Source organism: Chenopodium album, chromosome 12, assembly GCF_948465745.1.
Source record: "Chenopodium album chromosome 12, dcCheAlbu1.1, whole genome shotgun sequence".
Taxonomy (NCBI): domain Eukaryota; kingdom Viridiplantae; phylum Streptophyta; class Magnoliopsida; order Caryophyllales; family Amaranthaceae; genus Chenopodium; species Chenopodium album.
In genome coordinates this window covers 10,115,907-10,131,858 of record NC_137845.1, presented here as the reverse complement: position 1 = coordinate 10,131,858, position 15,952 = coordinate 10,115,907, and the positions used below count along the sequence as shown (strand labels likewise).

At 45.5% G+C, this 15,952-nt stretch overlaps 1 pseudogene; it reads right to left on the bottom strand.

The window, feature by feature from the left end:
* Positions 1-770: 770 nt before the first annotated feature.
* On the bottom strand, positions 771-2,989 carry LOC145571921 (alkane hydroxylase MAH1 pseudogene; annotated as a pseudogene).
* Between the last annotated feature and the right edge of the window lie 12,963 nt (positions 2,990-15,952).

Here is a 15,952-nt window from a genome sequence, read left to right as displayed (position 1 = left end):
AATTATATCAGCCAACAAATGAAATATATAAGCCAATTCAACACATGAAACATATAAGCCAACGAGTAAAATATATCAGCAAGCCTCCCGCACCAAACAGTTCGTACGTCCGTACGCATGCAATAACTTCTCTTTAAAAAGATAAAAAGCATTAAAAAAAACTCACTAAGAATCAATACGTGTTATTATTGGCGAGTTTTATTTTAATATCCACAACTATATATTGTTGCTTTTTTATATCATAAACTACTGAAGAAAATATATAACAATAGTATTTTTTTGGCTGATAATTGCATTATATTGTTTGTAGCTTCTAATCAATTCATAATTAAATTAAAAAAAAAAAAAAGTAAATTGGTGTTGTATTTTGTTTATTTTCTTGGAGCTTCTATAACGTAATAAAAATTATTTTTTTAAAAAATAAACTTATTTTATTAATTATTGCCGGAGTAGGGGGTAAGGGGGGCGGGGTGGGGGAGGGTAAGGATAAGGGTGTGGTTTTTTTTTAAAAAAAATAAATTATTTATTTATTTATTTATTAAAACGTCTATTAATTAAATATACGCGATGAATCCAATAAAATCTCACATTGCATGAATATGTAATCTCTTATAGATTCACGGGAATTTATAGTAAAAAATTTTATTGTTTGACCTAAATATTAGATATGGGAAAAACATTTGAGGAAGGAGGGAGTATGATTTTATGTCATACAAAATTCAACATGCATGTTTGGAAAAATAATTTTACATACATAGCTGTACGTACATTACTTTTTTTTTTTTTTTCTTTTTTGACAAACTCTACGTACATTACTTGCACGTATGATTGTACCTCTTAGAAAATCTTGAAATATTCTACTTATATCACATGTGATGATATAACAAATTTAACAATGGAGGGACAACAAAGTCCATTATTATATTATTTTGAACCTACGTACATTTTGCTTATCAATTTTGAGATCGACTGATCTTAACCTTAAAACCATTTTTCATACGAAGAAGTACAGAGAGATCGAAGACAGGATGATTTTCTTGTACAGTCTCTATATTGTAGTGATGGATGATGGCAGCAGCTATAATCTTCATCTGGGTGAAGGCCATTTGCCTTCCCAAGCAATACCTTGGCCCTGAGCCAAACACTGAAAACTTGTATGATGGTTCATGCTTAATCGCTCCACCTTCAGTTATCCACCTTTCGGGCTTGAACTCGTTGCAATCTTCTCCCCATATCGATTTCATCCTTCCCATCACGTACGTGTTTATGATAATTTCCGTGTTTGGATTCACTCGATGACCACTAGGAAGGATGTCTGGCTTAATTGGTGACTTGTGATTGTAGGCTAATGCTGGGTAGAGTCTTAAAGACTCACATAATGTAGCATGAAGATATATTAGCTGGTCACTAAGCTCTATAAAATTGCTTAGAAACCTATCATAGTTATTGTTCACTTGTTTCATTATACCATCTAGTTCCATTTTAATCTTGTGAGCAATTTGTGGGTTTTTCGAGAGAAGGAAAAAAAACCAAGTCAATGCAATACTACTTGTTTCTCCACCAGCTATGAAAAAATTTGAAATTGTGTCCCTTAAAAATTTATTATTATCATTGCGACTCTTTGACTTAATAGTATTTTCATCAGTATCTATAAAAAAGGTCAATAGATCTATTCTACTTACCTCTATTTCATTATCCTTTGGCTTAGAAGTTGCTTTCCTCATTTCTTCTCTCTTCTTATTTATGCACTTGTAAATAAAGTCATCAAGGATTTTCCACCCTTGCTTGTACTTATTCTCTCCCCCTATATTCAACCACCTTTGGATTTTCCATATGCATGTTGGCAATACATGACGAATGAAAACAGTGTGTTCGAGATCAGCCACAGCCTTTAAGAGTGGAAAATCAGGCAAATCGATTGAAAGTGATTCCGGATCATGGTCCATCATGATCCTACTCATTGTATCATACATGAACCTTAAGATTATATTTTGTAGGTCAATCTCAATCGAGTGCTTAGCAACATGATCAAGAAATGGGAGTCCATTCTTGACTTTATTCCGTGCTATATAGATCAAAGAGTGGTGGAATTGAGGATGATGGAAAAAAAGATGAGCCACATTTCGATGGTAACTCCATATATCTGAATCGGAGTTAAGGATCCCATCACCAAGGACGTCAAAGATTTCATTAAATTTGGAACCTTTTATATAAGTTTCAGATTTTTTGCAATATATATGGTTAAGGTTAGCAGGATCAACGGTTACTAGGATGTGCATGTTGGCAAACCAAGGGCCCATGAGATCGAAATTCATGTTAGAATTTTCCATAAGATGAAAAATAAAGTCATTAATATTATGGACGTTTTTGAGGAGTGCAGGAAGCATCCCAACAAGAGGCCATTTAGTTGGGAGCCCATTTTTATTGCGAAAGAAGCAGCAAAATAAAGCAAACAAAAGGAGGATTAGTGTATTGATCAACATGTAATACCCCATTATTAGGAAGTATAGTATGTGTTTAGGCCAGGTTTTGCTTGTTTGGGTGTCTGGTTGATGATTATGTGAAAATGTACGTGCTTTTTATAGTTTTATTATGAACATTTTTTTTTAATTTGTGTAGAACTTAATGCTGTAGGCCTCACAAAATGAATGACACATCAAAATCATATCATTTCATCTTCATTCAAGTCTATTGTCTAATTGAAGTCGCGATTATTATATATATATATATAACACCCACCTACCAACACCTTTTCCTTTTTTTTTTTTTAGGGCCATGTCTTTTCAAATGTGTTTTATTTTTTCCCGCAAGGTGTGATAATTATCAATTATGGCGATGCCATTTTCAGGCTTGATGGCGTAGGGCTGGGGGTGTAATGCGTTTTTGTTGCCTCAACTTGACTTTGCACTTGGGATAAGTTCGAGGCCGACATTGCTGACTTTGCTGAAGCTCTTGCCACGAGGCACGCTTTGCTTATTGTTTTATTTCATTATTATTTTTTTTTACGAGAAGAAAAAGGATTTCATTAATGAAAGGTAACCAAATGACACTTACAAACAATTTCTAGGAAATCTAAAATTATGGATGGAGAGTATAATTGCTTAATGTTGTGGAGTCGATGATAGAGTATAAAAACATATTCCTAGGCTTCAACCAAAAGTTTAAGCTGATGGTTGAGTTGGACTTTTAACATGATATCAAATCCCAGGTTTGTTGGGTCGTTAATAATTAGGCATTTGTCAAGCCAACTAGTTAAGGGGCATCTATTAGACGTTCATTCTCAATGATGATTGTATTGTACTTTTTGGTGTACTCAAAGTTCTAAGGACACTCACAAGTGGACTGTAGTTCCACTTTATAAGGTAGATGAGTTACTCTTACTATTGCCAATTGGGTTTTGTATAGAACCTCCAAAACCTAGTTTGTGGACCAAACTCTCCTCCTCCTTGTGCGGGTTGCCCAGACTCATTTCATATTATCTCGAAAATTAACATGGTATCAGAGCCAGGTAACACAAAGGTCATGGGTTTGAAACTCATCCGCCCCTCCTTTAAAGTGGAATTAATTCGCACAAGGTATAGGTGGACCTATGTTTCATCCACATTTCAAACCCAAAGAGCCTTTCATGTGAGGGGGAGTGATAGAGTATAAAAACATATTCCTGGGTCTCAAGCATCAGTTTAAGCTTTTGGTTGAGTTGGTATTAGAGTCGGTTTGGTTTATTTATGTTAATATTGTATTTATGTTAAGTTTATCTTTTAGGAGTTTTAGGCATGTCATGTATGGTGTATATATATGTGATTATTATCAATACAAAGGTCAAGCCGTTTTCTCCAGATTTGCTTGAGTTTAACATGGCATCAGGCCTCTCTAATTTCTAGAGAATTTTTTTTCGAACTTGGTTTGTTCTTGATTTGATTCCGCAATTAATTCGTTTGTTTGTGAGATTTAGGCTTCAATTTTTTTTTAATTTCCACAAATTTTGTTTCATCAAAATTCGGGCTCACAAACCCTAATTTATTTTTTTTGGTTCGATACGAATTGTTTTCTGGTTGGTGCGCATCTCTTGTGCGTGCTGCGTTGCTCGAGTTGTGGGTGCTGCGTGTGTAGTGCTCAGTTTGGTGTGGTGCTGTGTGTAGGCAGTGCTGCGAGGTGTTTGTTTTGGTGCGTGGTGTGCTGCTTCTAGTGGTGCGCTGCTGTGTGGTTTGTGTGGTGCGTGCTGCTGAGTTTTGTGTGTATTGTGTGCTGGCAGCGTGAGTGTGCTAGTGTGCAGCGTGGTTGGTTTGGTAGTACGTGTTACGGTGCTCTGTGTGCAAGGGTGCTGCTATTTGCTTGTGGGTGTGGTCTTCGTTGTGAGGTGTCACACTTGCGTGTACTACGGTATTTGATTTCTCAAAAGGCAGCAACAGTTAGTGGTCTTGTCTCTACTTCTGTTTTCACTCATTTTTGTTTGTTTAAGGTTGGATACTTATTCACTTTTCATATTAAAGTGGATTTAGGCAGTGTGTTGGAGCAATAAGTTTGGCATTTGTGCTTTTATATTTTACCATGTTTTGCCATTATTTTTTTTTTCCTTTCTTGGTTTGTGCAATTGTGGTGGTATCTCTGCACTTTGGTGGTCTTTGTGTTGCACGCAGTATTTAGAGTAATTTGGTTATATTGGGTGAAGTTTGGTGATTTATTTGATTTTGGTGCGTGGGGTTTGTTTCGGGGTTTTTTGAGTCCCTTGGGAGAGTTACAACACTAAGACTGGATGCTCGCTTGGATGCCTGTACCTGCAAAACAACGGAACACCGAATGGTCCGTGGTCCGCCTCCGAAGCTTAAGTTAGTCTAAGTCCGAAGAATAAGGTGCGGAATGTAAAGGATATCTACTCGGATTCCGAGCTCGGGTGTACTTTCTCTTGAGAGCGACAGTTCTGACAATGATTAGTAATCACTGAATATTCCTCGGAAGGAGTGTACAGGGTTCTTTGTGTACGTATCACGTATTGAATGTCCAGAAGTTTCACGTAGCCATAAATGAGGAGGTCATCTCCTATTTATAGGCTTCTCGAAAAACGTGCACTCCCTAGGGTTTCGTGCCCTAGGGAATATTCACGCAGCTTTTGCAGACCTTGGGATTTGGGCCTGAAAGCCGCCAATCCCAGGTCCTTTTATCCGTCTGCCATGTGTCGTTCTCTGAGAGGTCCAAGGTGGCGCCCCTTTCAGTGACACGTGGCGGACTCCGATTGGGCCAACTGGCCTAGGGTATTTTTACCCGAATCATTTGCCCCTCATAGGTGACACGCGCTTGCCACGTGTTGCCTGTGACATGTGTCAGCATCCGATTGGTCGGATTTTGAATAGTTACTGTGGAGGGAAAGTTTTAGGGTTTTTAACCCCTCTATAAATAGAAAGTTTTCACCCCCGGATTTTTTACACCTTTGCGAATCTTTGGAGAATCTTTGACTTTTGACTTTAAGAATCTCAAAATTCCTTAAGTGTTTCTTAACTTTCAAGCATCCGACACTCGGCCCGCTGTCCGACCGTTCTTAGCAAACCAAGCGTCTTTCACCCTTCTTCTAAAGGTAACGCCTGTTTTTTTTATTTTTCATTTTTTCTTTGTTTTCGAAAAAATGGTATCCCAACCGCATGCGGCACAGCATAGGATAGTGATGAGCCGGTCACCGGGGACGGCTGAGTCTAGAACTTGCAGTGCCGACTGCTTGGCCAGCGACTGTGCTTTGCGAACTTCTCCGAATCCAACTGGTTTCGTGTCTGTGCAGGACACAATGGCCAGAACCAAAAGAACAGCAAGAAAAACTAACTCCGATGGATCTTTTTTCCCGTCGGATGGTTCAACTCTTTATTTTGACAGCTCGATGAGGGTGCCTCGAAGTGAGGTGTCGGAATACCCTGATAGCCCTTCTTATCTTCCTCCTACCCCCACCTATTACCATTCACCCTCTTCAAGCGGTACTCCTAGTGATAGGATACTGGAGGAGGCAGATGAAACCTATGCAGCCGGGCCTTCTGAACAGGCGCCGGAAGAGAGTCTAGGGGAGGACCCTGCTGGCACCAGTCGGCAGTCCCTTAGCTCTGATGACAGTTCTGATGACGAGTCGGCCTCGTCATCTTCTTCAGATAATGCCTCCGCCTCTTCAGGGGAGGCAAGGGCCAGAATAGACGCTGCCAGGGAGTCCTTGGCAGTTGAGAGGGGGGAATCCTGGGCCGAGCCGAGCGGTTCCAGGCGCTTGGAGAAAGCCCCCTACTATCATCATGTTCCTCAGAGCAGGCGGAACACCATGGCAAACGGCCTTACAAGTTTTAAGCGTAAGGTTGTTCTGGGCCATGGCTTCACTTTGTGCGTCCCCAATAAGGAGGACACCATTACTTGGCCGAGTATGGCCAGCTATGAAGACCGAGCATTCGGTTGTTATGAGGCGGCCTTTCAGGCTGGCTTGCGCTTCCCTCTCCATCCGGCCGTGGAGAGGATTTTGGATGGATACCAACTTGGTATCTGGCAACTCGTACCCAATTCCTGGATCAATATTCTGGGGTACGTTGCCGCCTGCGAGATGCTGGAAGTGGAGGCGAGCTTTGAAGCATTCGCCCACATGCATTATCTTAGCAGGGCGCCTGCTAGGGGTGGCAAGGGCTGGTACACCTTGACTACTTGCAAGGGGTACATGATGGCTGTCGGCAAAGAGAACAAGTGGAAAGACTGGAGAACTAAGTTCTACATAGTCAAAACTGCCGACAGCCGCCTGAACCAAAAGTATAACAGGTGGAACAAGGATCCACCTCTCCTAGCAGGCAGGAGTGCATTGCCAGCTCTTCCTAGACGAGCAAAGGAGGAGATCATGGACGCGGGTTTGTTCACCGTGTCTGTGAAGATGAATGATGAGGGGGACAAGGAAGTCACCCCTCAATGCTATCTCCCTTTGTACAAATGGTTTGAGGAAGGGACGTTCTTGGCCGCTTGTGGGCTAAGTACTGAGATGCCGAGAGGTAGTCGGCCGTCTGTTTAATATGCCATATTTATTTTGCTTGTCTTCACTTGTTAAATGTCTCTAACACTTGATTCTTTTTTGCAGACAAAGCAATGGAGAAACTCTCGGCCTCCAGGAAGCCGGCTGTATCTGCTGCCAGATACAGATCAAACGTCCTTAACAGGACGGAAGCCACCACTGCAAGGGTGGGTGAGTAGCAACCAGCCGGTACCCCAGGGGTGAGATTTCTATACTTAGCACCCACCTGATTAATGCTGAGTTTTTGCCGAATGTTTTCTAACTTTTGTTTTGTCTTCAATGACACAGGGTACCTCCTCCAAATCCCCGTCCAAACCATCCGACCCTAAGCTCCAAAAGACTAGGGCGGGTGATGTGAGCGCATCCGGCAAGGGCGGCCGGAAGCACGTTGCTCATAAGCCCAAGAGGCCCTCAGACGCCCCTGCTGGTGAGAAGAGGTTTCTGGGGGAAAAGCCCCCCTCTTCTTCCGGTAAGGATAGGCTTTTGGGGAAAAGGCCCGCCTCTTCTACCGGTCAGAAGAGGGTTCTGGGGGAAGAGGAGGTGGATGAGGGCGACGGTAAAGACCATTCGTCCTCCCTTTCTTTTCTGCAAGTTATCCATACTTGAGTACTTTTCTAACTTTTTCCTCTTGCAGTTCCTGTACAGAGGCCGACTGTAGTTCAAATGGCCAAGTCCATGCTGAGGGCGATTGATCCGGATGATAAAGCATCCGTCAGAGGAGTCGGCACCCTAGACCTTGATGGTATGCTAGGGAATCTTTGTGAGGTAGACTTAGCCTTGAATCACTTTTACATTCGTCTCTTTCTTTTATCCGCCTGGTTCTTAACCATCCGCCTTCTTTTTGCAGGCCATGCTGCGCGTCCAAGGGCTCGGAAAACCCCTCAAGGAGAAGTCCAAAGAGGTAAAAGCTGCTAAGGCTCAGGCCGAGTCCGCCTTGGATAGGGCTCAATTTGATATTGCTCAGAATGAATTTCTGACGCTTGATATGATGTATTCGCAGTCGGAGGCCAATCTGCAGGTGAAGAAGGATCTGGACTCGGCCCGCCTTCAGGTCTCCAACCTCAAGAAGGAGATCAAATCCCTTAAGGCGGAGCTCGAGCCCCTTCAGGACGCCAAGGATGAGGCCGAGAGGGCCCAGGATAGGGTGAGCCGCCTGGAGTAGCGTCTCACCAACCAGGAGCACCAGCTGAGGGCCAAGTTTGAGTCCCGTGCCGAGCAAGATAGATCTGAACTGGTCAAATAAATGATCAGGGACAATGAGATCATCATGCGGGACACTTGGGCGGCTGTTCAGCCAGGCTCGGACTATCAGAGTTGGAAGTCCAAGTTTGATGAGCTCAGCAAAGCTCTCGACGATCGCCTCCTTGAGGAGATGGAAGAAGCTTCCAAGGCTGATGCTGAGGCCGAGGCTGCTGAAGGCTCTGGGTTTGACTCTTCTGAGGAGTCGTCCTCTGGGGAGGAGGAGGGAGATCAGGCGGAGGAGCGAGAGAAAGATGATGAAGAGCAGCCGAAGGACAACAGGCCGGCTGCCAATGAAGAGGCTCTCCCCTGATCACTTAAGCTTTTTATTTTCTGTTTCTGCGGCCGAATGGCCATGTACTTGTTTTTCCGGCCTGTGTGCCGAGTATTTATGTATTTTTACCGACCGAGGGGTTGGGTAATTTGACAATTCCTCTGGCTCTGCCAGATAACAATTTCAACCAATCGTCTGGTGGCGATTGGTCATTTTAATTTGAATCATTCGGCCATTTGGCTGAAGTTTTTCATATTCTGTCCTTTGAATTGTTAATTTTGCATGTTTTTTGGCTAAGTATTATAACCTGTATACCATGCGAATGTTCCTGCCCCTGGACGGATGTCGTGTGGTTTCGGTTTATGAGATTGATTGACTTGGAAATTATTGATACTTAGAAGAGTATTCATGGTTTCTAGGTCAATCAATCACTATGGTGATTGCCCCAAACCACGCGACAGACGTCCATCCAGAATTTGGCAAAAATAAGTGTTCATTCGGCCATTGGCTCGAACAGAACTCAAGTTTCCAACTTAGCTGTTATGCTAGGGAAAAATCCCCGCCTGTTCTGCCCCATAGGCAAAAACAGGCGCATCTGGCCATTGGCCTCGTTGAGATTAAAGTGTTAAGTCTGGGACTTGACTGATTTTGGTTAAAGTAATTCGTCCGCCTGTCTTGCCCCATAGGTAAGGATCAGGCGGCATCCGGCTGATAGCCTCAAATAAGTGCTAAGTAGTTAACCTAACGCATTTTTATAAAATTATTCCGCCTGTTTTGCCCCTGAGCTGAAACAGGCGCATCCGGCTTTAAGCCTCGGTTAGCCTCTACTTATGAAACAGTGACCATTTCCGAACTGTACTAGAATAGATAGAAAATTCTGGCCTTTTAGATTTCACTTTCGATTAAAACAAACGACTGCGAGTGCTGCCTTAGCATTCGGTTGGGCCGCTTGTATATTCGTAGAGCAATGTGCCACCCAAATGGGAGATGCTTCTCCTCGACGAATTCACCCAAATGGGCGTCGTCGGTTATCTGACTCATGTTGGAGCAGACGGTCATACTCATGTTGGAGCAGACTGTGACCATTCGGTCTCTTTTTATTTTTATCTGGCCTTAGGCCTCGTAATTGATTAAGTAAATGTTGGTATAAATTTAATAAAATTTCGTAGGAACGACTGTTTAGAACAATCGGCTCCTTCAAAAGGTTTGGGGCGTCTGCTGTTGAGACAGACGCTTTTCAAACATATTGGCCGTCTGTAGCTGGTACAGACGGTGCTGAAAATAATAAAAGTTGAAAAAGGGAAGCATATTCTCATTAACAAATCTTTGAGATAACAAAATTGAAGCATTTACGTTCTTACTTAGAAGTAGTACTTTTTCAAGTTGTCTACATTCCAAGTTCTGGGCAGCTGCCTGCCGTCTGGTTCTTCCAGGCGGTAGGTGCCATCTCTTATTTCCTCATAGATTCGGTAGGGGCCTTCCCAATTTGGGGTTAGCTTTCCCTGCTCATTCGCCCTACCGACTGCTTCCATTTTTCGTAGCACAAAGTCCCCCACTTTGAGAGGACGCTTGTGTACTCTTTTGTTGTAAGCCCGAGTCATTCTCAGACGGTATATCTCATGGCGCAAGGCAGCATTGCCCCTGCGCTCTGGTAGTGAGTCCAATGCTAGACGCATGGCCTCCCAGTTCACCTCCTCGTCATACAACATGATTCGAAGAGTCGGCTCATAGTGCTCAATGGGCAGGACAACTTCTGCACCATACACCATAAGAAATGGGGTCTCTCCAGTTGCCCCTTTAGCAGTCGTCCTGATGGACCAGAGGACGTGTGGTAATTCATCCGCCCAAAGGCCACCAGCCCGTTCAATTTTCTTTTTAATCCCGTCTGAGATTAACTTGTTAAAAGCCTCGACCTGGCCGTTTGCTTGAGGCCGGCCGACTGATGCGAAGAAGCTAGAGATCCCTTGGTCTCTCAGCCAAGTCTTGAGTTGAGGCGTTTCAAATTGAGGACCATTGTCAAAAACCATAGACATGGGCACCCCGAAACGAGTGATTATGTTCCTCCAGATGAAGGAAATGACATCTTTTGTCTTAATGTTTTTGACCGCCTTCGCCTCTACCCACTTAGTAAAGTAATCCACAGCCACCAATATGTAGCGCTTGCCGCCTGGTGCGGCTATATATGGCCCCAGAATGTCCATGCCCCATTTGGCGAAGGGTATTGGGCTGTGGATGGCCGACAGGTCTGTAGCCGGACGATGAATGAGCTTGCCAAATTTTTGACATTTGTCACATTTTTTCACCAATTCCATTGCATCCGACTCCAGTGTAGGCCAGAAGTAAAGCCGCCTGGCTTTGGCAGCAAGGGATCTGCCCCCTATATGGGAGGCGCAGAATCCTGCATGCAACTCTTCGAGGACTTCCTTACCCTTCTCAGGGGTAACACACTTCAACAGAGGCTTCAAAAAACCAGCCCTGAAGAGTTCTCCTTGTCGCAACTCGAAGTTAGCCGCTCGTTTTTTAAAAACAGCCGCCTCCTGTGATGAGTCAGGGAGCTTGCCGTCTGTAAGGTAAGTCCGGATGCTGTCCATCCAGGTTGAGCTTCGATCAAGAACTCCAATGGGGTCTTCCTCAGAGATACTCCTTTTTTCCATGACCTCCCAGAAGACTGACCGAGGCGTTTCACAAGAGGCGGATGATGTCAGTTTGGACAGGGCATCCGCCTGATTGTTGGAAGACCTGGGCACTTGACTTAGAGTAAATTCTTCAAGTGTCCCAACTTCAGCCTTGACCACCTGCAAATATTTTATCATGGCCGGATGAGTGGCCTCGTACGTTCCATTGACTTGGAGTACGACCAATTGAGAGTCTGAGCAGGCGTCAATTTTCTTTGCCCCTACTGCCTTACAGTACCGAATGCCAGCAAGCAGGGCTTCATATTCGGCCTCATTATTAGAGACCTGGAACTTGAACCGTAGTGCATATTCAAATTTGTCCCCCTCGGGAGACTGACAGATAATCCCTGCACCACAGCCGTTCGCAGTGGAGCTCCCGTCCACATACACTTTCCAAACCTGACTAGTATCATCCGGAGCAACCGGCCTTGTCATTTCCACAATAAAATCGGCGAATGCTTGCCCCTTTATTGCTTTCCTGGGTTCGTAAGTGATTTCCAATCCTTGCATTTCAATCGCCCATTTGAGCATTCGTCCAGAAGACTCCAAGGTTGTCAGAGGCCGCTTGATCGGCTGGTCAGTATAGACCACTACCGCATGTGCCAAGAAGTAAGGTTTCAATTTCTTGATGGCCATGTAGAGAGCGAGACCAAACTTTTCAACCATGGGGTACCGAAGCTCAGCGTTCCTGAGAACATGGCTGATGAAATAGACTGGGAGCTAAGTGTCGTCTCTTTCAGCTAAGAGAACAGCGCTGAGGGCATGATCGGAGACGGCCAGATACATGAAGAGCGTCTCTTTGGGCAAGGGGCTAACAAGCCTCGGCAAAGAGTGCAAATGAGTTTTTAACTTTTGAAAGGCCGCCTCTGCATCACCACCCCATTCAAAATTAGTCTTCTTCCTGATTTCTTGGAAAAAGTAGAGACACTTATCGCCTGACCGACTGAGGAATCTCCTCAAGGCCGCCAGACAACCTGTAAGCTTTCGAACCTCTTTCACAGTACGGGGCGACTGCATGTCGATGACCGCCTGTATTTTCTCAGGATTGGCCTCTATTCCCCTTTGAACAATCAGGAATCCAAGAAACTTCCCAGACTCAACACCAAAGACACACTTTTTTGGATTTAGCATGACCTTGTGCCGCCTGAGTGTGGCGAATGTTTCTCGGAGATCAGCAAGGTGATCCGCTTGTAGTTTGGATTTGACTATCATGTCATCAATGTATGCTTCTACATTCCTCCCAATCTGATTAATGAAGACCGTATTAATCATTCGTTGGAAAGTAGCAGGCGCATTCTTCAAACCAAACGGCATCACAGTATAACAGAACAACCCCTGATCAGTGACAAAAGCCGTCTTTTCTTGATCTTTTTTCCACAGGGGAATCTGGTGGAAGCCTGAATAGGCGTCCATAAAACTCATCAGGGCATGTCCGGCTGTTGAATCGACCAGACTGTCGATCTTTGGCAATGGATAACTATCCTTCGGACATGCCTTGTTCAGGTCGGTGTAGTCAACACACATCCGCCAAGTACCATTCGGCTTTTTTACTAACACAACGTTAGCTACCCAATCAGGGAAGTTGCATGGCCGAATGAACTTGGCGTCCAGCAGCTTTTTAACTTCAGCTGATGTCGCCTGACTTCTTTCTTCGCCGTGATTTCTCTTCTTTTGAAGAATGGGCTTCTTTTTGGGATCCACGGCGAGTTTGTGGACAGCGAGATCCGGGCTTATGCCAGGCATCTCTTCCACTTCAAAGGCAAATATGTCTTTGAATTCTTTCAGAAGCTGGTGCAAACTGTCACCTAGCTTAGCAAATGCAACCGTCCCTACTTTAACAGTCCGCTCTGGCCGAGCGTCATCTAGAGGGATATCAATGTGTTCACCAGTCGGCTGTGGACGGAGATCATCCGGTCGTTCCCCGGTCAGTGATTGCTATTGCCTCTCTTTTTTTACCACCACCAGTTGATCAACTTTTCTCTTTTTCTCAGCTGGTGGGGCCGCTTGGTCTTCCCTGTTATCATCAAGGTCGACTGTTTGTTTGCCCCGGAAGGTTGCTGCGACCGCGGGCTTGACATCCGAGAGATAGCACTCCCGGGCTGTCTTTTGGTCCTCATTAAGGGAACCGACTGTGCCATCATCCCTCTCATACTTAACGAGCATGAGGGCAGGAATGATGACGGCCTTGCACTCGTTAAGAGTGGGTCGACCAAAGATGAGGTTGTAGGCAGTAAGCTCTTCAACCACAAGGAAACGGATGGTCATATGCCGACCGTTTCCCTTTTTCCCCAACCGGATGGGCAAATCTATCCGTCCGACTGGGTGCACGAGTCCTCCCCCAAACCCTACAAGGGTGTGAGAAACCTCCATAATGCTGTCTGGCTTGTACTTGAGATTGGACAAGCATTTGAGGCTGATGAGGTCAGAGGAGCTGCCTGTGTCGATCAAGATTCGACCAACCAGTTGGTTGGCCACTTTACATTCAATGACCACAGGGTCATCATGCGGCCGACGGACTTTGCCTCTGTCCTTTTCGGCGATGATGACCTCGGGGAAGGCGGATGTGCCTGCCGCCTCTCCCTCTTCAACAGAATGGATCATCTTTTTCAGATGATCCTTGGTGCCCCGAATGGTCGGGCCACCCCCGGCGAATCCGCCTGCTATGGTATATACCGGATCTTCATCGGTGTCGGTACTAACAGTCGACTGGGGAGCCTTCTTTTTGGACTGCCCCTGATTCGCCTTTGAAGTCACTTTGGACTTCACATAGGACTTCAGCTGTCCTTTGTCGGCCAGACGGTCAAGCTCTTGTTTGAGGCTGAAACAGTCGTTGGTGTCATGGCCGATGTCTTCATGGAAATGGCAATGTTTATTTTTGTTCTGATTTTCAACGGAACCTCTCATTGGAGTCGGCTTCTCAAGAGTCAGCCGGTCTTTTATTTCCATCAAGATGGAGCAGCAGTCCTTGTGGAATTCGTACCTTGGGACGTACGGTTTCCACTCTTTCTTCTTCTTCTGGGCCGGCTGATCAGAGTTATCAACGGCCCAGACTTGCTTTTTCTTTTTGCTCTCTTCTGACTTGGGAGCCGGCTGAGCAGGTCGGCTCTCCTTCTGTCGGTCGAACTTCTTAGAGTCCGACTGCCTGTTGGAGGAGCAGAGCTCGGTCTCCTGTATATAGGCTTCCGCCTCTCGCAGCGCTCCCTGCAGAGTGAAGATTTGTTTTCGGACGAGTTCATACTTGAAAGTAGAACCGTCCTTCAGACCCTTGAAAAAGTCTGTGAAGGCGACCTCGTCAGATAGCCCATGGATCTGGATTCGTACCAGATTGAACCGCCTGACGTAAGAACGCAAGCCTTCTCTATCTCCCTGCTGTACATTGCCAAGATCAAGGCTTGTTTTCTTGGCAGGGATGTTCATAGAGAAGTTGGAAGCAAACAAGAACGCAAGCGTCTTGAAGCTATTGATGCAACCAGCCGGCAAGTTGCCGAACCACTGCTGGGCTATGCCCTTCAGGGTGGCTGGAAAGCAGCGACACCATGCGGCATCATCCAGCCCTTGTAAATACATGAGGTGGGTGTATGCTAGCAGGTGGTCTTCGGGGTTGGTGGTCCCATCATAGGTTCCTACCAACACATTTTTAACCTTGGCCGGCTGTTCGGCGTCGGTTATTTCCTTAGAGAAAGCAGAGGGTTGGTCTCCAAGGTGCTGCAGCCTAAGCTGCCAGTCCATGGGCTGATAGCCGCATGCCGCCTGTCCTCCAAAGAAAGCAGGCTGGATGTAAGGTTGAGCAGGCGTTTGGTACAAAGGCTGAGCCATGTACTGAGCCGGCTGGATGACATGAGGTCCAACTTGAACCAGGGGGCTGCTTATTGGAGTCTCATGCACAGATTGTGAATACCTCAACGAGGTATGCTGGGAGCTGTCGTGATAAGTCGACGTTGAGGCCGACTCTGAAAGCTCAATCCTCTTCTGCTCGATGTAATGTCGAGCATCAGAGAATGTTTTCTTGTTACCATTCAGCTGAACATGCCGAATGGCTTTTCTTGCAACCATTTCTGGGAAACGGAGTCTTGAAAGGTCAAACTGAGGCCGAGCCGTGTCCTTGGGATGAGGAGTCGACTGTCGGTCCCTGATCGATTTGTGCTTGCCCGTCTGGGCTGACTTCTTGGCCGACTGCTCCTTGGCAGGAGTAGCCGAATTCCTGTTGGTGAGTTGTTTTATCTCACCACGGAGAGTGCTCACAAGCTTCATGAGCTCGTCTCTGGTTACTAGGTCTGACCCTTCCGCATGGGTAGAATCAGACGGCTTCTTTGAATGTCCGGCTGGTTTGCTCGGAGCATTCTGAGAGTGAGGGCGCTCCCGCTTTTCCTTGCTGCGGATGCGCCTTGAGATGAGGGACCCATCTCTGGCAGTATAGGTTTCAACATCACCGTCGTCACCTGAATCATGGTCCGACTGGACCAATACTTCGTCCAAGGACCGATTGGTCTCTGGTAGCTGTTTGGTCTCCGGTGGCCGATTGGTTTCCGGAGGCCGATTGGTTACAGAAATTGGTACAGTTTCCAAAGAGGCCATCTTAGAGGTACTCTCCCCACAGACGGCGCCAAATGTTTCGGGGTTTTTTGAGTCCCTTGGGAGAGTTACAACACTAAGACTGGATGCTCGCTTGGATGCCTGTACCTGCAAAACAACGGAACACCGAATTGTCCGTGGTCCGCCTCCGAAGCTTAAGTTAGTCTAAGTCCGAAGAAT